Source organism: Ursus americanus, chromosome 3 (assembly GCF_024610735.1).
Source record: "Ursus americanus isolate L20-20 chromosome 3, mUrsAme1.1.p, whole genome shotgun sequence".
NCBI lineage: Eukaryota > Metazoa > Chordata > Mammalia > Carnivora > Ursidae > Ursus > Ursus americanus.
This window is the reverse complement of record NC_142129.1, coordinates 51,867,963-51,891,778: the sequence shown is the minus strand read 5'-3', so window position 1 is coordinate 51,891,778 and position 23,816 is coordinate 51,867,963. Positions and strand designations below refer to the sequence as shown.

The following is a 23,816-nucleotide window of genomic DNA, read 5'->3' as shown; positions in this document are numbered from 1 at the left end:
GACACTTTGTGCTTATCCAGAGAGTGCTTCTCTTTTATGCATGTTCAGACTAGACCCTGTGATCTCTGCCCTGTTTCAGCCTATTTTCTTTACTCTCCTTTGATAATGCATCTTCGACCCCGGGCCATCACTGTGAAAACGCAGGACCCTGTTTTGTCATGTCAGGAAGTTCTTATTTCTATGTGTGACTCTTTAGGACCTTTTAACAGGTCATCTCTATCTTAATTTTTAATCATGTGGGTTGCGTGTTTGGCTTTAAAATTATTTGTGATTTAAAGCACTTTACAGGAACTATAACAAGATGGGGGGGGGGGAAGAAAGGAGAAGGGAGAGACACACCTACTCACTCTGTTAGCCACCCCAGCTTTTGCTTTTCCCCCATTACTTTCGTTTCTGAGAATTTTTAAAAAGAAGTTTTCCATTCAAGATGCTTAACAGTTCACGGCACTCGGCCTCCACACTAGAGTCATGATAAAGTGGCTGGTGTTCGGGGGGTGACTATTGTTTTAAACATGAGTGAGTACCAGAAGGATTCCAGAAATCCTCAGCTGGCAAACGGGGAGCCGCTTCCCCACCCTATAGCATGCATGCTCTCCCACCTCCCGTGGCTGGCTTCCAAGAATTCTTGACATTGACAATTAGCTCAGCTCCTTATAATTTAAGCAAGACTTAATTTAAACAAATGGTTCAGTTGCCATCTGGGAAAGGCCTGGCAGAGAGTTAGAAAAACCCTCTAAAATGTTTAGTCTGTTTTACTCCACATTTTCCTAATATTTTGCTTTACATGTCGCTTTCTGGTTAGCAGCTATTACGAGTCTTCATCTCTCTCCTTGCCCACTTTCACCTGTTCAGCTCGAATTTCTGCACTTCTTCCTTTCCTCTCTGGTTTCTCCCTCTTCTGAGCCGTTTCTTCCTTCCCTTTCTGAGGACCTGGTAGCGTAGCGGGCCGCATAGCCCCATGGGCTTGTTAAGGAAGGGTCCCCTAGGAGGTCCATCCCAGGGAGCAGAATCTTAATAGGGAGGTAGGGGAGGTATGAAAATATTCACTTAGAGTGAGAAGTGAAATCACAACCAATTACAAATTTTAAAAAGCTGACCGACATTAAAAGTAAAGTAAGAAAAGCAAAAATAGGGCGCCTGGGTGGCTCAGTTGGCTAAGCGTCTGCCTTCGGCTCAGGTCATGATCCCGGAGTCCTAGGATCGAGCCCCACATCCGGCTCCCTGCTCAGCTGGGATTCTGCTTTTCCCTCTCCCCTTGCCCCTCCCACCTGGTCATGAGCTCTCACTCTCTCAAATAAATACATAAATAAGATCTTAAAAAAAAAAAAGAAAAGCAAAAATAAACGAGTGGGACTACATCAAACTAAACAGCTTCTGCACAGCAAAGGAAACCATCAACAATATGAAAAGGCAGTCTCTTGAATGAGAGAAAATATTTGCAAATCATATATCTGATAAGGGTTAATATCCAAAATATATTAAAAACTCAGACAACTCAATAGCAAAGAACTAAACAGTCCATTTTCAAATCGGGCAGAAGATCTGAATAGACATTTTCCAAAGAAGGTATAAGGACGGCCAACAGAAAAGGTGCTCAGCATCTCTCATCACCAGGGAAACACAAATCCAAACCACAAAGAAACATCATCTTACACCTGTTACAATCATCAAAAGGACAAGAAACAGCAAGTGATGGTGACAGGGGATGCAGAGAAAGGGAACTCTCTCACACCGGGGTGAGATGTAAATTGGTGCAGCCACTATCAAACAACAGCAGGAAGATTCCTCACAAAATTCAAAAGAGAAGTACCACATGACCCAGCAATTCCATTTCTGGGCATTTATCTGAAGGAAAAGAAAACACTAACTTGAAAAGATAGCTACACCCCCATATTCACTGCAGCATTATTTACAACAGCCGAGACATGGATACACCCTGAATGGATAAATGGATAAAGAAAATGCGAGAGAGATATAAATATAAATATAAACGGAATATTATTCAGCCATAAAAAAGGAAATCTTGTCATTTGAGAAAATGGTTAGACCTTAAGGGCATTATGCTAAATGAAATAAGTCAAACAGAGAAAGACAAATATCATAAAATTTCACTTATATGTGGAATCTAAAAAAGAAAAAAAAGAAAACCAACCCTGAACTCATAGATACAGAACAGACTGATGATTGCCAGAGGCAGAGGATGGGGTGTGGGTGAAATGGGAGAAGGGAATTAAAAGGTAAAAACTCCCAGTTATAAAATAAATAAGTCATGGGGATCTAACATAGAGCCTGGTGATTACAGGTAATAATACTGCATTGTATATTTGAAAGTTGCTAAGATAGTAGATCTTAAAAGTTCTCATTACAGGGGCACCTGCATGGCTGGGTCGGTTGAGTGACAGTCTCCTGATTTGGGCTGAGGTTGTGATCTCAGGGTTGTGAGACTGAGCCCCAACTCAGTCTCTGTGCTGGGCTTGGAGCCTGCTCAGGAGTCTTTCTCTCTCCCTCTCCTTCTGCCCCCCCCCCTTCACAAATGTGTTCTCTCTCTCAAAAACACACCCAAAAAATTCTCATTACAAGAAAAAAAATTGTACGTATGTGTGGTTATGGATATTAACTAGACTTATTGTAGTGATTTTACAATATATATATATACACACACACATCAAATCATTATATTGCACACCTGGAACTAATATAATGTTATATGTCAATTATATCTCAATAAAAAAAATAAAAAGCTGACAAATATCACAAACATCACAAAATCCATAGCATTATATATACATAATTTATATATCATTATTAAAGTAATAATGATATATAATATATAAGTTGACTGACCAGCCCATTAATTTTTCCTATATTTTTGGCTATTTTTATGTAATCATTTTTGTAATAACAAATAGTAACATCTCATTATTCTTAATATCATGCAAATTTTAGGATTGTTATCAAATTTAGGAAAACTGTTATTTTTTTAAGTGTTAAGTCGTAAGATTTTAAGTAGTAATAACTCTAAATGCTGTAAATTGAAGCCACTTATGAATCTGCTTGTGATAGATGTCCTTGTTGCAGTGGCCCATTGTGAAGAGTTTTTTTTCTTCATTTTTCCCCCATTTTTTCTTATGTGAGTATGGTGACACACGATGTTACATTAGTTTCAGGTGTACGACATGGTGATTCAACTCCTCTAAGCGTAATGCTCTTCTCACCAGAAGCATAGCTAAGGTCTGTCACCATACAAGGCTATTACAATAACAGGGACTATGTTCCCTATGCTGTACCTTTCGTTCCTGTGACTTCCTCACCCCATAACTAGAAGCCTACATCTCCCACTCCCCTTCACCCATTTTGCCCACCCCCAAAACCCCCTCCCCTCTTGCAACCGTTCTCTGCATTTGCAAGTCTGATTTTGCTTTTTGTTTATTCATTTGTTTTGTTTTTTAGATTCCACATATAAGTGAAATCAAATGGTAGGTCTAATTTTTTTTTAATTTTTCAACTCAGACAGGATACAACTTCTATTTTGACCCAGCATCAATGAAAACTAAATCTTTCACTTACAGTGTTAAAGTTCTGATGATTATGCGAGTTTTCCACAGACTAGCTTCTGGCTTTGTACATTGCAAACCCATTTCTCCCCCCTCTACCACACTTTGGTCTTGGGCACATTTGTTTTACAATGCCAGGTGGGGCAGCAGAGTAAACACAAGTGTTAAGGCCCTTCTCCTACTGGGATAATCGGCAAAACTTGATATAACTTGTTTCTCCACCAGATAACTGGGAACCAAATGAATATATCCTATAAATCCAAACCAAATGCATCTGCAATTCAACTTTCCTTTAGCTGGATCACCGAAATGACCATTACCGCCTCCAACGCCACCAGAAGCAAAAAGTCACTGGGGTGAAAGTGGAAAAACAGAGTGGTTCTAACTGATTACAGTTAAAATATCTCATTTTTCAAATTTTACAAAAGCATGTGACATGTGACTACATTCCCAGGTCATGCCCCAGGACCTTGGAAGAAGCTGTGCAAATGCACATCTCGGAGCCTTCAGCTTTATTAGCTCTACTAGGAGTCTGCCTCTGCTTTTAAAAAAAAAAAAAATCCTTAACATGAGTTATTTATTTTTTTAAGAAATTGAAATAAAGCTTTAGATACAACAGAAACAGTATTCTGTAATAAGACCTGAATTCAGTTGCTTCTACATATTTGTGTTGATCAAAATAGTAATTTTTGTACAGTGGCTCTCTGTGTACATGTGGCCACTGGACAGCATTTCAGGTCCATGGACAATGAGAGGCACATGGCGGCAGGGACAGTTGGTGACTCGCTGGACCAAGGCAGTGGTGAGGTAGGCTGAGAATGCGTGAATCACTTCAGTTCAGATCCCAAGCATTCCCAGCCTTGAAATGATTCCCCAACATGACCCAAGATGTGGCGCTAACCATCACCTGATCTTTGGCAAGCAACTCCCTTCACAACAGAACAAACCAACAAACCAAACAACGATGAAGACAGCAACTTTCCTTCCTCTTTCACCTCACCCAAGAACCTCATCCCTTCTTTGCCAAATCCATTAACCCAGCTGACACGAGAAAGGAGGGTTCTTTTTGTTGTTGTTGCTGGCTGGATGGGCAGGCACATCAACTTCTGCTTTGGGGTCCATTTTTTGTTATACGTGCCCCTCTATAATGGGTTCTGACGTCGTCTGCCTGGTCTCCACACTAAGAAAGCAGTGTAAATTCTTCCACAGCAGGTTAGAGAACATGGTCTGCTCCAAGAGGGATCCTTGAGGGTGGTACATGATGTGAACACTGGGAGTGGCGGAGGGGGACTGGCGCTCCCTTGCTCAGTGGGTATGTTCTTTCCTTTCAGAAACCGTGCTCTTTGTGTGTTTTGACTCTAGAGAGTAGATGGGAGAACCTCAAACACCTATTAACACATAGAAGTAAAAAAGAACGTTGCTGAGCTTTTCCCCCCACAACTATTTACCCCTCTATTTTTCCTAATGAAACGATATCCAAGAATCAAAAAACACAATTCACAAATTCATTCATAAATATTCACTCTCAAATATTTCTCAAATGCCAGCACAGAAGATTTAGCAGTGCATAGGGCAAAGTTCTTGTCCTTATGGCCATTTTATTCTAGCAGGTGAGAGCTTAAGATGGGAATGAGAGAAGAAAAGAGCTCAGTGAGCAGTGGGGAATGGTAGAAGGTGAGGAGGGAGAGGTACCCTGGGTTATAGCCACTAGAGTTTTGAGGACCACAATTAGGGCTTTAGATTTTATTCTAATCCATTGGAAGGTTGGAGGGACATGATCTGATTGACATTTTAGAAGGCGCACTGTGCTGCTGTGCTGAGAATGGACTGTAGGGGGCGCACAGCACCAGGGAGCTCTGTGTTTGGAGGCTGCTGGAATAAATGCTAAGCGATCCCGATACACAGAAATGACCAGTGTTTGGCCAAATCTGGACCCAAAACCCCTAAGGTTTGCAGTGGCCTCCAAGTTAAATCTCCAGTACACTTCGTGTCCAGCTCCAATCTGAAGTCTGCAGAACTTGCATGTCACTCCATCAGGGGTCAGATTGACAGACCAAGAGCCTGTGCTTCCCTTACCCATTTATACCAACAGCACAGAGGGCTGCAAAGCTTTGGGGGCCACACAGACATGGGGTGGAGTCAACACCCTGCTACAGATAAGTAGAGTCTCTGAGCAAATTTCTTAGCCTGGGAAAGTCTCAGTTACACAGTGTGGAAACGGAGAGGCTGATGCAGTCAAGTTGTGAGAAGAACAAATGAGACAATTATATAAGTAAGGGTTGAGCAGAGTAGCAGGCATCTGGTCGTAACTGAATCCAAAGTGTAGCCACATCAGTGGTGAAAATGGCCACTTTCTGCCCTTTGGAGGTAAAGATACTTCTGTAATTTTCTAATTACCCAGTGAAATATCTTTTGAAACAGTATCCAGATTCCTGGCAAATCTCCAGGAAATTGATTTAATGTGACCGAACCTCTTAGTGTTTTTCAAAGTAAGGAACGCACCAGATGTGACATCAGAGGCGCTGGTTAAGAAAGCAGATTCCCCTTCAGGAAAATGCAAACCAAAACCCCAATGAGACACCCCCTCACACCTGTCAGAATGGCTAAAATGAAAAACACAAGAAACAACAAGTGTATCAAGGATGTGGAAAAAAAGGAACCGTCATGCACTGTTGGTAGGAATGCAAATTGGTGCAGCCACTGTGCAGGACAGTATGCAGCGTCCTCAAAACATTAAAAGTAGAATTACCATATGATCCAGTAATTCTGGATATTTACTGGGTATTTACCCAAAAAAACACAAAAACACTAATTCAAAAAGACATATGCACCTGTATGTTTGTTGCAGCATTATTTAAAATGGTTAAATTAGGAGCGCCTGGGTGGCTCAGGTCATGATCCCAGGGTCCTGGGTTTGAGTCCCACACCAGGCTCCCTGCTTAGCAGGGAGCCTGCTTCTCCCTCCCCTCTGTCCCTCCCCCTGCTCATGCACACACACACACACACACACACACACTCTCTCTTTCAAATAAATAAAATCTTTAAAAAAATATATAATGGCTAAATTATGGAAGCAGCCCAAGTGTCCATTGATAGATAAAGAAGATGTGGTATATATACAATGGAATATTACTCAGCCATAAAAAAGATGAAATCTTGCCATTTGCAACAACATGGATGGAGCTAGAGTATTATGCTGAAATAAGTCAGTCAGGGTAAGACAAATACCATATGGTTTCACTCATATGTGGAATTTAAGAAACAAAACAAATGAACAAAGGAAAAAAGACAAACCAAGAAACAGACTCCTAACCATAGAGAACAAACTGATGGGTTACCAGAGGGAAGGTGGGGAGGGGTGTGACTGAACTACCCGATGGGGATTAAAAAGTAACTTATCATGATGAGCACTGGGTAATGCACAGAACTGCTGAATCACTATATCGCAAACCTGAAACGAATATTACACTGTATGTTAACTATAATGGAATTTTTTTAAAAAATGCAGATTCCCATTACTGCCAACAGAATTCCCAGGTGAGGGCAGGGATCTGCATTTACAGCTCCTCACAGAGTGGTGGTGTCTTTTGAGAACCACCCCTGAAGGCTCCAGGGAAGTCCAGGGAGAAGGGGACCCAAGACCTCACCTGACTGGACCAGTTTGATCCAACTCTCATCCCTGCTTTGCAAAAAAGGCCCCTCTGCCTCCACCGTGGCCGCAGGAGGTGCAAAGTGCTAACGGGAACAATTCTTCCTTTCGGGGAACATCTCTGTCTTTTTAGTGTCCCCTCCCCGCCCCCACCCCCGGCCAAGTCTGCGTGCACAGCCTTCGCGCATTTGCAGGCGGTCACTTTCCCAACCACAGTGACACCTGCTGAGGCAAGGCGGTATGTGCGACTTGGGGACCGGGCTCTTGGCCGAGCATCCCCGCAGCCGCGTGGGGCAGGGGGTCCAGCCAGGGGCGCAGAGCCCTCCCTCGCCCGGCTTATGGCCGCTGCCCATGGGGGCCCTGGGGCAAATTTCGGATGAGAGCCCCGCTGGCGGCAAGGTCTCGCAGGAAGTCCACGGCTTTTAGGAAATCACAGGACCGGCGCCCCCCAGAGCCCACCAGGCGACAGCGTTTCTGTCTGGGAACCAGCCTCACGGAAAGGGCAGGAAGCGACCATACGGTCCAAGGGGGAAAAGCCGCTTACCCGCCAGCGCTCCTGCCCGCCGGGCCCTGGAGCCGCCGCTCCGCCAGCACTCCCCCTGTGGCCCTGCGTCTGCGCCCCGCTCACGTCCGTCCTACCCACACTCCCCAGGCTGGACCTCGGCGGGAGCACTCAAGCCCTAGCCAGACCGGGAAACCTCCCCGCGAACCACTGGAAGGCAGATAGAGAGGACAGACGAGGTGGGGGAGAAAGATCCAAACAGCTTTCTCGGAAAAGTTTAATCCAAGAAGAGGAAGGCAGTGGAAGAATGACAGTCGTGGCCCAGCAAACTTCCCTCCCCGCCTTTCCACGCCCACTCCATCCCTGTCTCCCTGCCCGGGCCAGGGTCCCATGGCGCACTGCCTGGAGATACAGGACTTGAGTTCGAGATCTCTCTCACTTAGAGTATGTCTTAGCTCGGGCTGTTGTAACAAATACCACAGACGGTGCAGCTTAAGCCATAGGAGTGGATGTCTCAGGGTTCTGGAGCCTGGAAAGTCAGGGTTCAAGGTGTCAGCAGGGTGAGGTTCTCGTTTCCAGAATGAAGGCTTGCTACAGCCTCACATGAGGGAGGGCAGAGGGGGGTTAAGCGGTCTCGTCTCATAAGGGCACTATATAGACTCATGAGCGCCCTGCATTGATGACCTCATTACATCTTCAAAGCCCCCCTCCAAATACCATCAACATGAGGAATGAGGGCTTTCACATCCCAAGGGGGGGCGCAGATAACACGCAGTCTGGGAAAGGGTGCCTCAGGACATCTTGGGGATTCTGACAGAAATAACCTAGTCCCTTTGAGTTGTCATCTCCTGTTCCCTCCATTGTCAGCTCTCAGGGGTACAGGTTTTTATTCCCTGTTAGTGGTTCATTCCCTGTTGTTACCCCAGTGCTTGGCATTGGCTGCTTAATACATCTCGTCCAATGAACAGTAGTAAGACACTAATTTGGAGCTTACACTGTGCTAGGTGCTGTTATAAGAACTTTACCTGCAGGAAACTCACTTATTCCTCACAACCACCCTAGGAGACAAGATTTTCAGACAAGCGAAGCCAGGCACCCCACAAATAATGTACATGCAGTCATGCTCCATGCAAAAGTAGAAGCTGGGGTCAGACCCAGGCAACCTAGCTCCAGGGTCCTCATAGCTCACCAGGGCACCACACCGCCTCTTGTGAATGAAAGAATGAAGGAATAAAAATGTTGGTTCTCTGGGGAAAAGTACAGGCTTTGGGGCTGCAAAAGTTCTTAGTAACAAGCAAGACCCTTCTGACTTAGTGGTAGGGTAAAACTGGAGCTCCTGGGGTGCCCAGACTCTGTGGACGAATGCTCTGGAAATGCACCCACAGTAACCGGCCAGTAGCAGCTTTTCACCACGCTTGGGCCTGTGGCAGTGGTTCTCAACTTTGTCTGCACATTAGAGTCCCCTCTAGGAGACTGTTAAAAAAACAAAACAAAACAAAAAAAAACAACCCAGAAAACCCCGTGGCTCAGGCCACCACCCCCACTAATGCAATCAAGGCAGAAGCCTCAAGGATGAATCCCAGCCATCAGTTCGGTACTGCAGCGCGTTTCCAGGTGATTCCGACAAGCAATCAAAGCTGAGGACCTGGGGGGAGGGGAAGGGGTGGGCAGGGCGGGGAGCAAGAACCACATGCTTTCCCAGAGTGTGGCCACTCATTACGCGACTCAGAACCTCTGGACTTGCTTGTCAAGAATACACGTTTCTGGGCCCCTCCAGACTTACCAAGTTGAAATCTCTTGGAGTGAGCCACAGATCTACTCAAAAGAACAAACAAAACTTCCCCTTGATGTTTATGCCCAGGGAAGCCTGAGAAGCCCTAGGTGCAGTGGTTTTTAGAGTCCTGCACCGGCAGCAAGAGCGCCATCGGCTGGAACTCAGAAATGTAAATGCCCTGGCCCCAACCCAGACCTCTGGCACCAGAAACTTTGGGGGTGGGCTCCCACAGTCCGTTTCTAATGAGCCCGGGGGTGATGCTGGTTCTTGCCAAAGTTAGGAAAACCAGTGCCCTGGGTAATGGGCTCCAGGTCTGAATCCCAGCTTGGCCACTGCCTAGCAGTGTGGCTCCAGGAAGGTTATTTATCTTCTCTGCGCTTCAGCTTCTTCATGGGTTAGTTGGGGGGTGGATGAGTGATTGTTTGAATTGTGTCCTCCCCACCCCCAAATTTATATGTTGAATCTTTACTCCCAACACCTCAAAATGTGACCTCATTTGGAAATAGAGTCACTGCAGATATAATTGTTAAGATGAGGTCATACTGGAGTGGGGCTGGTCCCAATATGACTCGTGTCCTTATAAAACAGGGAAATTTGGAGGCAGATAACCGCACAGCAAGCATGTCATGTGAAGAACAGGACTGTGCTGCCACAAGCCAAGGAACGACCAGAGACTGAGACCTGGAACAGTTTGTTCCCCTAGTGTCTTCGGAGGAAGCATGGCTTTGCCCACACCTTGATTTGGGATTTTTAATCACCAGAACCATGAGACAATCCATTTCTGCTGAGTAAGCCACTCCGTTTGTGGGACTTTGTTCCTGCAGCGCTAGCTAATGAACACAGGGGTATTTGGCAAGGCACGCTACTAGAGACTTCTTCACACATGCTAGATTTGGTTAGTATTAAAAATGAAAGTGATTCTGTACACTGCTTCCTTAAGTAGGAATTAGACCCAAGGAAAAGGAAAAGGAAGAAAGCAGGACATTCCACCCACTGGACTGAGGCTCGGGTGGGCAGAGCAGTCGTGTGCACCAGGCCTCCTTGGCATTGGCCGGAGGCTGAGAAACAGTGGACAGATGGTCATCATTTCTGGTCACTCCTGATCTGGACAAGGACCAAATGAGGGATCCAGAGGCAATGGTGTGTTCAGCCCTGATGTAGCTCTCCTCATCTCGAAAGCTCTCTCTATGGAGGCTTCCTCTGCCTTCCATGAATTGTCCCAGCCCTTCCAGGTCATAAGCATCCCTGACATGGGGACCAGAGTCCATTACCAATCCCCAGATCTACTCAAACCCTCCCAAACTGTCTTTGTGTGTGTGTGTGTGTGTGTGTGTGTGTGTGTGTGTGTGTGTGTGTGTAGGGCTCATTAAATCACCTAAAATGGAAATAAATGAAGCAGAATAAAGTTCCCTTTCTTCAACACTCACAGCATAGCTATCTGGCTGCTGGTTAGATAATGCCACCCTCACCTAGTGAGTAAGGAAAGGGTTAAGGCATAGGCAGGGAGAGACAGGGGGCCCCTGACTAGGCTCTGAAACTATTCCTGGAGGGCAGAAGCGCTAAGACAGAGTGAGCAAGAGATAAGGGAATAGACCAGACCACCTGGCCCCAGACATTAGGGAGTATTTTTCTTTGGCGGCTATATTGTAATCACAGCAAATGACCAGACCTCAAGGAAATAAGTCATTTGAGGGGGTTATCAATAGTCCTTGCTCAAACCAAGACAGCACATGAATCTCAAGGCACAGGCTTCCTGGTCAAGTTTTCAATAAAAGACGGCCACTTAAAGCCCTTGGAGTCAACCCATTCGGGACCCCTCGCAGTCTAGAGCTGCTTCTTTCCTTTCTGCTCTCCCCTTCACTTAATAACTTTCCCTTCACTTCACCCTATTGTGTCCAAGAGAGTCATTCTTTGACTCTGTGAGCCAGAGCCCTGCCGTCCTACAACAGGAGCCCAGCCTCTGTAAGCGGGTAACTTCTGTTACTTCTAGCTGCCCACCAGAGACAGAAGGAGCCAGGAGTGTGCATCTTACCTAAGCAATTGGGGTCCCACCTGCTCCTCGCAAGCTCCCTCATACTCAGTGCCTGGCACTGGGAATTTGAAGCTCGTCTTAAAGAGTGTGTCCCACGGCAGCTGGCAAGCCGGGTGTGTCAAGGGAGTGGGTAAGATGCAATCTCCGAGGTGCTTTTCCGTTTTAAAGATTGTAGCACTTCTTTCCAGTCATTGAGGAGGTAGAGATCATCTGAGAATGGCCACTCCTCGGTGGCAGCTGCTCTGTGCCAGACGCCATCATCCCAGCAGGCTGGGCTGGCATGCACTGCTGTCCTAGGCCCTGTGCAATTTCACGGCAAGTTGGGGCAATGAACTGGGCTCCAATCATCCCATGGCATCGCAAGTGTGGCCCTCAGACCAGCTGTTAGCGGCCCTCCCTAGTGATAGTGAGAGGCCTCAGCTCCAGCAGGAAGCTAGCACTCCAGCCGCAGAGTTCAAATTCAAACTCCCTACCCACATTCCACCCAGTTCTTGCAGATCTTCCTTTCCCTCCAGGCAGCAAGAGAAGTAAGGGGCACTGGTTTTCGGGAAGAAAAGAATGCTGTGTGAGCTTGGGCAATTATGCAACCTCTCTGAATTTGAGGGCTTTAGTTTTCCTTCTCTAAAATGGCTTCTTCACGAGGTTGTGAAAAGTTCAGGTTGTGTATGTGAAGTGGTTTGTAAACAAGAAGGACTGATACCAACAGAAGCACTGTACAGGACGGCAACTGATTATGGCCTCGTACACACAGCTTGCTCATAAGGCCAGCGTTCCTTGACCTTGCTAGGATGGCTTTGCACTTGTCTTTAAAGGAGGCAGATGAAGCTCAACGGGAAAAGTAGCAGACTGAACAAAGGCAAAGTGAAGTGAACCAATATTCAATGGACAGGGATTTATTATACCTTTTATCATTTAATCCACTCAAAAATCAAGTGAGAGAGAAGTAATCAAGCAAACATTAACCCCGAGGTTCCCAAACTTTCTCAGTTCTCGTGCTCTGTGGCAGCATGCCTAGGAAAAGCAATACCTAGCAGTTCTATTGATTCTGTAGACAGGTTCAAACAATGTAGTGTGTAATGATCTCCGAACAACGAGGCACCTGGTGGGCCCTGCACAGCTCTTGAGATTTTGAAATCAGGACATCGCCACCCATTTCTGGTTCCATACTGACCTTGACACACTATTAGTATTTTATCACGGCTCAATTCCTAGCTTCTCACTGATACAACAGCATCAAAAGGAATATGATTTAATGTTGAAATGGAACTATCTCAAGCTGGAGGTTCCCTTAAAAATTGAAAATCTCCCAGAGAGCGCCTGCGAGTTCACGGTGGTGCCCCAGTCTGCCTCCATGCACAGTTTGGGAACTGAGATAATAAACCAATGCTCAAAGGTTTGAAGTGACTTGAGGTTGAATCTTCTCACATTTTAACATGCACAGGAACGGCCTGGGGATCTTGCTTAAATGGGGATTCTGATTCCATAGGTGCTGGGTGGGGCCTGAGAAGCTCTTTTTCTAACAAGCTCCCAAATTTGGAAGATGCTAGATCTCGGAATACATTTTCTGAGCAGCAAGGTTTTAAGTGAAGCAGTCAGGAGAGGCTGGACAGCTAACGTAACCAACCAGGTCTCCAAAGCCCATGCTCTTTTCCACAACCATACTGTTCCCCTATACTTAAAACTGTACAGGAAAAAATTAGCTTGTGTCAATGAACGTCTGGTTTCCAGATAGGCATTTAAAGAAGTCTGGAAGTTGCCTTGCCGGATGAGGAGAACAAAGGGAAGAGAAATGTAGATAAATTTAATATCCTGGGGCACCAGGGTGGCTCAGTAGGCTAAGTGTCTGGTTCTTGATTTCGGCTCAGGTCATATCGGGGTCTTGAGATCGAGCCCTGAGTCGGGCTCTGGGCTGGGCATGGAACCTGCTTGAGATTCTTTCCCTCTCCCTCCGTCTGCCCCTCCCCCACCACGTGCACGCTCTCCCTCTCTCTTTCTCAAATAAATAAATTTCCTCACAGCTTGCGGTCCACGGACAAACACTTGGGACAGGCACAGTATGACAATCCTCAAGGAGTTCACAACTGTCGTAATGTTAACGCTCTGCTAGAGGCAAAAAGCAACCTTAGCTGGACAAAAGCCAGACCTCCAGGACCCTGTAAGTCGTCTGTAACACGAAAATGCTTTCAGAAACTTCCTTGATCTCCACCCCCCCCAACTTAAAAGTATATAATCAATCACTCCTCAAAATGCACAGCTCTTCCTGCCCTCAGGTCCTGTCCCCGTGCTTTCCTAAAACCACCTTTTCGCACCAAAAACATCTCAAGAATTCTTTCTTGACCGCCTCCCCACACAAGAACAAGAAACGCGGGACAAACTGAAACCCAACAAGTCTTCTCAAATCCGTCAGAGAACTGAGGCCACGAGACAGGCCACGGCCGCCAGCACTGGCGAGACGCGCAGGTGGTTCCCGACAACGGGGACTTACCGGCCGGAGGCCCCGGGAGAGCAGCGCGGGCGGCGACACCCGCAGGGTAGCTGACGAGCCGCGGGAGGCCCCTGCGGGCAGGACCGAGAGTCCGGGTCCCAGAGGGGCTCCCACACCCGAATGAGAGTTACCGCTGGGCCAGGCTCCGAGGGGAGATCGGAGGAAGGTGCCCTCCTGCTTCTGGAAAGGGGCTGGGGGCGAACGGCCCCTCAAACACGCGCGGAGAAGCCCGTGCTTCTTAACAAGGCCTGCCCTCCGGAGGGGCTGTCGGCCCGTAGCGAGCCTGGGGGAAGGGAAATGCCAGCCCGGCCCTCGGGCCGCCCCGCCCCAGCTGCGCGCCGTGCGGAGCACGCACCTGAGGAACCGCCCTGCAGGGCCGGAGACGCCCGGGGGGCTGCGGAATGCTCCCCTCCCCCGGCCTCCCGGGTCACGGAGGCTCCTGTATGCTCCCCGGGAAGCTGAGAGCTCTAGCGCCTCACAAGATATTTAAGAAGTCTCTGGGGAAATCCGAGGACAACACGGGAGACAAAAACGAGGACACCAGAGGAAAGTCTCCCTTCTCACACCTACAGCGGCAGCAACCCGTCCACATGGCCAACCCTGAGCCAGAGAGCCTTAGGCCCTCGCACTAACGGCCCGTTTCCCTCGATTCCTTTCACTCCGCACATAATGTCCAGCTTGCAACAAACACTACAAGCTATGCTAAAAGACAAAGCCCTCCCAACTTGAAGAGCCTCCAAGGCCCTGGTGAACGTTCCACGGTCCCAGCAGACATTATTTACAAAACACACAAAAAATCATGAAGACTTTCAAGATGGAAGCGGCAGAGCACGACACCCCACGCAGGGCCCTTCTGAGCCCAGGGCTCTGTGTGGCTGCACTGGTCACGTGTCCACGACCCCGCATGTGCCCTGGAGGCGTGCCAGATCGCAGTCCTGTGCGCTGTGCAGCCCGGTGGCTGAGCACAGCCGAGCTCTGCTTCAGATCCTGCCTGGGAACCAGCTCCAGAAGGACTGTGTTTTGAGCCGTGGGTCTTAATCAGCTCTGTAACCCTGTACATCACGCTCCCGGTTCCTGGGCGCCACTGCAAGCTCAGCGGCCCTCGGTGGCCCACGGGCTTTCTCTTTGGACGCAGGCCCTCCCCCAGCGGGCAAAGCCATCGTCCTGTCTGCAGACCAGAGCCCCTGTTCCTGCAAGTGCCCTGATGCGTTCTGTCACCAAGGCAGGGCTGTCGACATGACACACACTGCTCACTGTTTTCAGGAGGAAACTCAGTACAAATGAAATTCTGTATGTCATGGGCAGAAGCAATTCAATTGAGTGACATTCCCATGAGGTATTTACTTAAAGCAAATCAAAGCCATTCAGCAAGACAAATGATAAAATACAAGCAATGCTATCTCATTGCAAAAAGGAGGCACCTTGGGCACCTGGATGGCTCAGTTATTTAAGCGTGTGACTTGATTTCAGCTCAGGTCATGATCTCATGGTTGTGAAATGGAGCCCTGAGTCAGACTCATGGAGCTTGCTTGGGATTCTCTTCTTCTGCCTCAACATTGCAGACAGATGTTCATACCAATGAGAACATAAAAGAATTCAGGAAAAACTCAATAAAGCCCCGGGTCCCACTAGGTACTCCTGCGAGCCAACGGAATCGAGGCACCACATCCTAGCTCATGGAGCATTCTGGAAGCAGCAGAGGGTTGCCTGCCAAGGAGAGCCCTCCAGGGGGACAACTGGGCAGTAGAAGCTCTAACAGAGGAAAGTGACTTGCCGTCTATAACCACCGTGCCTTGCTGAGGGTGGACCCTGGAAAAACGAAAGACGCTTTCATTCTGTCAAGTTGCAAAATAGATTTAGATGGGCAGAGTGTGGCCTGGAGCTGAGCTCTGGTGGTGGGAACAGAAGCGAGCGGGAGACTTTGGCTTTGCTCCTGAGGGGGATGCAGGAGAGGAACTGAGTGGGAAGCTGGAGCCTGCATGATGGAAAAATAGCCAAGGGATTTTTATTTATTTATTTTTTAAAAGATTTTATTTATTTATTTGAGAGTGAGTGAGAGAAGGAGCAGGGGCAGAGGGAGAAGCAGGCTCCCTGCTGAGCGGGGAGCCCGATGCGGGTTTCCATCCCAGGACTCTGGGATCATGACCTGAGCCGGAAGCAGACGTTTAACCGACTGAGCCGACCAAGGGCCCCAGTTTGTTGAGCTTTGAGAAATGTATACAGTAATATAAATGTGACAATACTCACGAAGAAAAATATATGCATCCCCCAAAATGTTCCTGATTGATCTGGGTGGCTTGCAAACAACATAAATGTATTTTTCCCAGTTCTGGAGGCTGGAATGTCCAAAATCAAGGAACTAGAAAGGTCAGGTTCCAGTGAGAGCCTGCTTCCTGGTTTCTAGCTGGCACCTTCTCTGTTTCCTCACATGGTGGAAAGGGTTAGGGATCTCTCTGGAGCCTCTTATTACCAGGCACTAATCCCATTTATGAGGGCTCTACCCTCATGACCTAATCACCTCCCAAAGGCCCCACCTCCTCACACCATCAGCTTTTGGGGTGAGGATTCAACATGTCCATGGGGGGGCACATTCAGACCATGGACGTTTCCTTGTGCCTCTGTAGCGTTAACACATTGTACATTGCTCTAACCCCCGGCCCCTGGCAAACTACAATCTAACTTCTGTCTCCATACCTGTGCCTTTTCTAGAATTCATATAAATTGAAGTATATATCATGTCATTGGGTCTAATTTCTTTCACTTGGTGCTGTGCTTTGAGATTTATCCTCCTCGTGTTCAACAGTAGCTCGTTACTTTTATTGCTGAATGTTTGCCAGTCTATGTATATACTGTAATTTCTTGTGGGATGGTTGGTTTGCTTGTTTATCCATTCACCAACCGAGAGATATTTGGGTCTGGTCTGGGGTTCCGACTGAAGATTTTGCAGATTCACTCTTTCATCAGGGCAGAAGCGCTCAGCTGCAGCACAAATGTGGGAGCCACTAGATGGTGCTCTGTGCCCACGCTGAACTTGAGAAAAGTCCGCAAGGGCAGAAGCTGGTGGGCTTCCAGGGCTGCCTCATCCTTCAGGCACCACAGGCCCAGAGTCTAAGGTCCACCATACTTTCAGGGACCTACAAAAGTTTTAAAATTTCTGGGGCGCCTGGGGGGCTTAGTTGTTAAGCGTCTGCCTTTGGCTCAGGTTACGATCTAGGGGTCCTGGGATCCAGCCTCCATCGGGCTCCCTGCTAAGCAGGAAGCCTGCTTCTCCCTCTCCCACTCCCCCTGCTTGTGTTCTCTCTCTCGCTGGCTGTCTCTCTGTCAAATAAATAAATAAAGATTTTTTAAAAAGTTTTAAAATCAGGAGACAAAAAGGAATATAATACTCCTGGATCATATTCCTCTTTTTACCAATATGCTTATATACATATATACTTGCATATTCTTTATATATAAATACTTACATATTTATTTTTTTAATGCTGGAGGGTTTCACGAAAGCAAAGGTCTAGGACCCACAGAAGTCACAACATGGCCTTGATCATTTCTCTGCATCACATTTACTGTGTGGATCAAAAATGTCAGTAGAATTTAAGGCAGTTCCCAGGGTACATGTCTCCTTACGAACACCTTTCAAGATGCATGCATTCATCTATTTACTTAACTCAATAAATTCATTCTGAGTCCAATCCCTCTTGATTTACCTCCTAAATATCTCTCCAATCTGTCGCCTTCCCCGTACACCCACGCTGCCACCCAGGTCCAGGTCACGGGTACATTTCTCCTGGACTCTTAGACTAGCCTCCTGCTGGCCTCTGCTTTCAGCACCTGTCAGCAGCCAGAGAACACCCCTTAAGAGCTCTAAGCTGTTAGCCTCTGTGCGCTTACAAATGTTTCACGCATAGGACGCACCTTCCCAGTCATGACCCTCACCTGATAAAATCCACCTGCCCCTTCAATGCCCAGCTCCCAGGCTCCTGCTCTCTGCAACCTCTCCTTGCTCCGTTCAAAAGTCTGGCTCCTCCCCGCGCCTGCTGCCTGAGCTGTACCATATTTGTGTGTTTACATTTTTCCTTTTTCCTTTACCATGTAATGAGGTGTGTGCGTGCATGAGCACACGTGTGCACGCCCGCATATGTCTGCAGGTGCCCATGTACGCAGGGGACTGTATTTATAGAGCCGCCATTAGAGGCAGGGCACTGTGCTACCCTGTCTATGTGTCCCTTCAATTCATCTTTCTTTTAGGTTACCAACTCGTCCAACTTTCTAAGTTTTAGCTCTAAAAGTCCTGTGTCTCAGGAAACTCCTCAGTCTCAGGCAAACAGGATGGTTAGTCACCCTATACAATAAGCCCATTATACAGATGAGAAAATTACGGCTCAGAGAAATTACAAACTTAGTGAAGCCCATAAAGCTAATTAGTGCTGGAACTTGGCTGTATCCCTCAGAAAATCAGTACACTTTCCACCACGGAGTGCTGCCTGTTCACGGGCAGGGACCAGGTCTTAGTCAACTTGGTATCTTCATGCCTGTGATGATTCTGCATATATTAAATATTTGATGGATGAGTGAATGAATGAACATATGAACTCCCCAACAGTGAATCAAAAGTTATTACATGATGACACAGTGAACTAGCCAAGCCATGTCTCCTCCCTCCCTGTGATTCTGTGTGGTCACAGCACGTTAGCAAAGTGGGCTCAGAGGGGAGAAATGACTTGCCCAAGGTCACACTTGTGGGAAGAAGGTGGAGCAGGAACCAGAACGCAGGTTTTCTGACTCATGATCCGGGAATCTTTCTATTAGAGCATTGAGTGAAATAGACCAAAGGGCAGAGGTAAGAGTAGGAAAAAACTGGGCTTTTTTTTTTTTAAAAAAAACATCTAACGGAAGATGCTAAGCAGCTCTGAATGGCCAGGATCTGCACCATTAAACAAAACAAAACAAAACAACTTAGGACTGGGAACCTTTTTTAAAAGAAAAGAAAAATAACAAAATGACATATGGTGTTGTCCGTGTCTGGAGGGCCTATTATGGGAGCATGAAATGCAGAAGTGCCAAATTTGTCATCCAGAAGGAGCCTTCTTTCTTGTCGATTCTCCCTAATCCCACCTTGACACAGTCAAGTCTTGGGTTCAAACCAAACTGACATCTCCAAAATAGAGGGAGTGTTTGGAGACCCAATGGCCAGGCACGGCCAGCCTGAGAAGGCGCCATGCCCCACGCCCACTGCTGGCACAGCTCTGAATTGCCCATTTTCTCTCCATTTTTATGAGCGGCTTTGGGCTTCCAGGCTTTGTGCTTTGTCCCGGGCCTTTACTGACCTCTTTGATTCCGAGGGGAAACTCAGCCCCAGGCAAATGGGCATTTCAATGCACAATGGAAACTGGGTTCCTCTAGGGAGTTGGCTGGTCCCAGCATCTTGACTCTGGCCTTTCCCGAGAAGAGAAGTGTGGCCCCACTGGGCCTGGGGCAAAGAACAAAAGGAGCCCCAGTGGCAACCAAGGAGGCCCTGTAAGTGCCTGAGGGTTGAAAAGTTGACGACTTTTCCTTCTTTTCCTCCTGGATCTGCCCTCAAGTCTCCTTCATGGGAAAAAAAGGAGGAGGGAAGGAATAATCCTTTGTCTGTGCCTATTGTGCCCCCCCCCCCGGGGCAAATACTCCAATCTAGTGGATTGCAGGTGGCCCATTGAGTCCACACCCGGGAATATTCCAGATGCTTGTAAATGGCGGGGGAAATAGGACCGCTCAGCCTTACGAAAGCTGGGGAAATTCTTAGCCTTCAGGGTGAGCCACCAACGTAATCAGCCCTGGCAGGACTGTTGGGGTTTTGAGGGGACCAATGCAACCCACAGGGCGGAGGTGACAGTTGAGCAGAAGACGAGGATTCCCCACACCCCTAATCAGTCCGAGTGTTGTTTCTGAGCACAGCTTAGTTAATGTATCCCACCGTCTCCTCTGAGCCGTGGATAGTGCTTCTGAGCCTCGAGGAAGAACGTGACAACGTGGACCCCGGACTCCAAGACTGACGACTGCTGCTCATATGGACCTGAGGCTTGGCTTACCTGGAATCGGCTCTGGGAAAGATCAATAATCGCTCAGGAACATGCTGGAATTGCTACCAGCCCTTTGGACAGGCAGACACCAGAACACTGGGAGGGCCCCAAAGGGACCTCCCTGGGCTCACCCCCAGCGGCAGGAGATCCTCACCTGTCAGGCAGGTTCATGGCTCCGGCCATCCTCCCGGGGCCTGGAAGTGACCCCCTGGCCGAGGTGGGCCCGGTGATAGAGCGACCGCTGCCCCGTCCCCTGCTGCTGCGGCGCCTCTGTGTAGCCAGGGGTGTCCTGTCCCCGGCTCTGGGACAGCTACCTTCGGCCTCCCAGCAACCACACCACTACCTGCCACCCGCCTGGTTGGGTGCTGAACGCTGACAGTCAGTGGTTAAGACGACAGTCTGTTCGCTGGGACACCATCTATGCCAGTCAGGAGGGGAGGCGAGGCGGAGCAGTGCACAGGCCGTTGCTTCATTGGAGGGGGTCAACCTGGGGAGGGGGGGTCGGAGGCTCTCCTCAGAGGGGAATCCAAGCAAGCCGCGGGGTGTGGGGGGGGGGCAGCTTTCCTGGAGGGGCCGAGACTGGGGCCTGGGAAGAGTCCCTTCACTGAAGAGCAGGCAGGTGGCTGCAGGCGGGGCAGTCCACGCCCCGAGGGGCCGGCGAGTGGGCGTCACCAGACTAGGCCCAGGTGCAGCACAGCGCCTCCTAGGCCACGGAGGACCGCTCTGCACCCGGTTGTTGGAGGACTAGTCCAAAGGCCTGGGAGCGAGGGTTACTTAAGGTGTAGCTGGGCGGGAGTGGAGCAACCTGGGTCTCTTGGGGAGCGGGTGGGGGTGGGGTGGGGGTGAGCAGCAGTCCCGGAGGAGAGGGGGAAGCGGAGGTCAGATGGGAGGCGCTGCTTCCTCCCTGTTTGGGATTTTCACTTTCTCCTGAGGGCCAGTGCGGGGAGCTGGGAGACTGGGGACTTGCTGGGCCATCCCATCCCTGCCCTCGCCCTCCTCATCCCCTGAGGAGACAGCAGATTACAGTGCCTGACTGACTCCTTCGCGCGTCAACATTCTGTAGTTCAGCTCCTTTCTCATTCCCTGATTTCTGTATTTTAAAAAAGACTCTGCATTGTACTGGAAGAACAGAGAACAAAACCTACTGGACCGAGGCCCAGTAAGGACGGCAGCAAAGCCCTCGCCTCTCCCTCTGCCCCGGCTTTAACAGGGCCCCTTTGTGTCCTTCGATTTAACCCGGCCCTCAAGAACGGCAGTTTTGACGGCGATTTAAATTCTGCGCCGGATCACCACATGCCCACCAGATGTCGCTATTGCCCCACATTTTGGTCATGACCGGTTCAAAGCCCCTGTCCATCAACCATAGAAGGTGCACTGTGAGCTGGGCTGAGCACGTTGTAGATAACAATTCCTTTTTCCCAGGATTGTTCTGAGAATTAAAGAAAGTCCTTTCTTATAATGGATAAAGTTTGTGCAATGGAAAATTCGAGCTGCAAGCCTGGGACCACCTTAAAATGTTTATTTTGAGGGCCTACCACGATTCGGGTTTTAGGCATATTGCATTCCACTTGGCTAACTGCAGCCTCCAGAATCTGGGATGACAAACATGTAACTCGTGTTTCTGCATTTCTCCTGGGACAGAAAGCCTGAATGTGAAGGCAGCCGCCTCATGAATCTGTGAGGTCAAAGTTGAAGGTTGGGGGAAGCTTGTGGTGAGCCACAGCTGGGGGCCCCACGAGAGAGCCTGCTGCCCGGCAGGGTGGTGCATGTTGGGTGGAGCTTGGAAGGGATGGGTGCTTCCAAGTCATTCTCCACGGCTGTGCTGGGCATGCTTGGAGCATGGACCCGGCGGTCTGAAGGATCATTATTTAGTTTAAATCAACCAAAAGCACATGCCCATCCTACACAACACCCAGCTTTCCCCTTTGACCCTGGTGAAAATCCTGGAAATGGATGGGCATGAATGTTCAGCACATTTAGCATAAACACCAGGTCTGGTGTAGAGAAACTCTCGCTGGCTCCCTAATGGACCCCTTAAGCCTAACACATCCCAAACCGAGCTCTTGATAGTCTCCTTCAAACCCACTACCTCTAAGGTCTTCCTCATACCAGATAATTACAATGGCATTATTCTGGGATCTTGAGCCAAAATCTTCAGGGTTAACCCTGACTCCTCCCTTTCTCCACATCCAGTCTGTCAGTACGTGTGGGGATACCCACTTTCTAAACATATCTAGAATTGTTCTATGTCATACCACCCCACTGCCCCCACCTGGTGGAAATCGCCATCGTATCTTGCTTGGATCATTCCAGTAGCTTCCTAACTGATTTCCCAGCTTCCACCCTTACCCCATTTCTAGTCTATTGGGAATTCAGCAGCCAGCATGATCTTGTTAAAACACAAATCAGATCGTGTCATTCTCTGCTTGAAACCGTCCAGTGGTTTCTCCTTTGAGCTGGAGGAAACACCAGGCTCTGTGTGTTCTGGTCACGTCGTCTCTGGCCTCCTCTGCTTCTGTCCCCTCGCTGACTGGCTCCAGCCACACCAGACTCTGTGCTGGTCCTTAAAGTCCAGCTGCACCTGCGGGATCTTTGCACCTCCTGTTCTTGCTGCCTGGGATGCCTTTCCCTCAAGGATTTGCAGGGCCAGCCGGCTCCCTTCTTTTCAGGCCTTCTCAGCAAGGATCTATTCGTTTCCCGGGCCGCCATAACAAAGGACCACAAACCGGATGGCTCAAACCACAGAAGCTTATTGTCTTGCAGTTCTGGAGCTGTTGGCAGCGTCAGTTCCTTCCGAGGACGAGGACGGTGAGGGAGAGTCTGTTCCAGGCCTCTCTCCTTGGTTTGAAGCAACTGTCTCCATGTTCGTGTGGTGTTCTCTCTGTGTGGTCCTCGGATTTGCCATTCTTACAAGGACACCAGTTTTACCAGAGGACCCACCCCAATGACATCGTTTTCACTTGATAACCTCTGTACAGACCCAATCTCCAAATAAGGTCACATTCTGAAATCCTGGCAGTTAGGATTCCACCACGTGAGTTTTGAGGGGACCAATGCAACCCACAGCAACGGCCTCCCCTGGCTGTCGGGTCGAACATTCCAGTCCCCTTCCTTGCTTCTTATCGTCTGAGCTACTCCTGCTGATTTTACTTACTGGTCCTGTTTCTTGTCTATCTCTCCAAGTGGATGGAAGCTCTGTGAAGAAATTATGCTCATGGCTTCTATCACTTAGAAGAGCACCTGCCACATAGTAGGTGCTCAAGAAACGTGTATGCGGTAGAGTCGACCAAGTGTGTTGCAGATCCATGTTAGCTTATCCATAAGAGAGAGGTGGGGGAGAGAGGAAGTTACTGGGTGATTGAGGGAAGAAAAACAGGAGGCAACTGTAACCTGAGATCCAGCGTGGGCTGTCCCTTCTGCTTTCCGCCTCTCCAGCTTTTCCGCCTTACAAAGGGCACTTCATCTCCAACCAGGGTTCAGTCTGGGCTCAGTCCTCTAGTGCTTGCACCAACGGACTCTAAATGAAACCACAGAAAATTCCTTTGAGGGGAAGCGTAAGCGTCTGTCCTTCTCAGTCTTGGGTCAGAACCATGATGCTTCTGGGTTGCCACTGGGAAGCCCGAAGCTCGTTAGGTGGGGCTGCTGCCCGGGAGGGGGTTCTGGGGCCTGGGGTCAGAGCGGGACCCAGCAGGGGATGGGGTGGGATGGAGCCAAGAAAAAGCCCTCCAGGGAGCTGCCAGTGGCGGTGGCCCTGGATCTGGGGT

At 48.6% G+C, this 23,816-nt stretch overlaps 1 protein-coding gene across 3 annotated transcripts in view; it reads right to left on the bottom strand.

Annotated features, from left to right (window-relative positions):
- CDCA7L (cell division cycle associated 7 like) overlaps positions 1 to 14,132 on the bottom strand; it is a 170,241-nt gene extending 156,109 nt beyond the window's left edge. For 2 of the 3 annotated variants that reach the window (XM_045793062.2, XM_045793065.2), the window contains exon 1: positions 13,997 to 14,132. The gene's annotated coding sequence lies outside the window, so the exon portion shown is untranslated. The remainder of the gene's footprint in view (positions 1 to 13,996) is intronic. The other variant, XM_045793066.2, reaches the window with a different exon arrangement.
- Between the last annotated feature and the right edge of the window lie 9,684 nt (positions 14,133 to 23,816).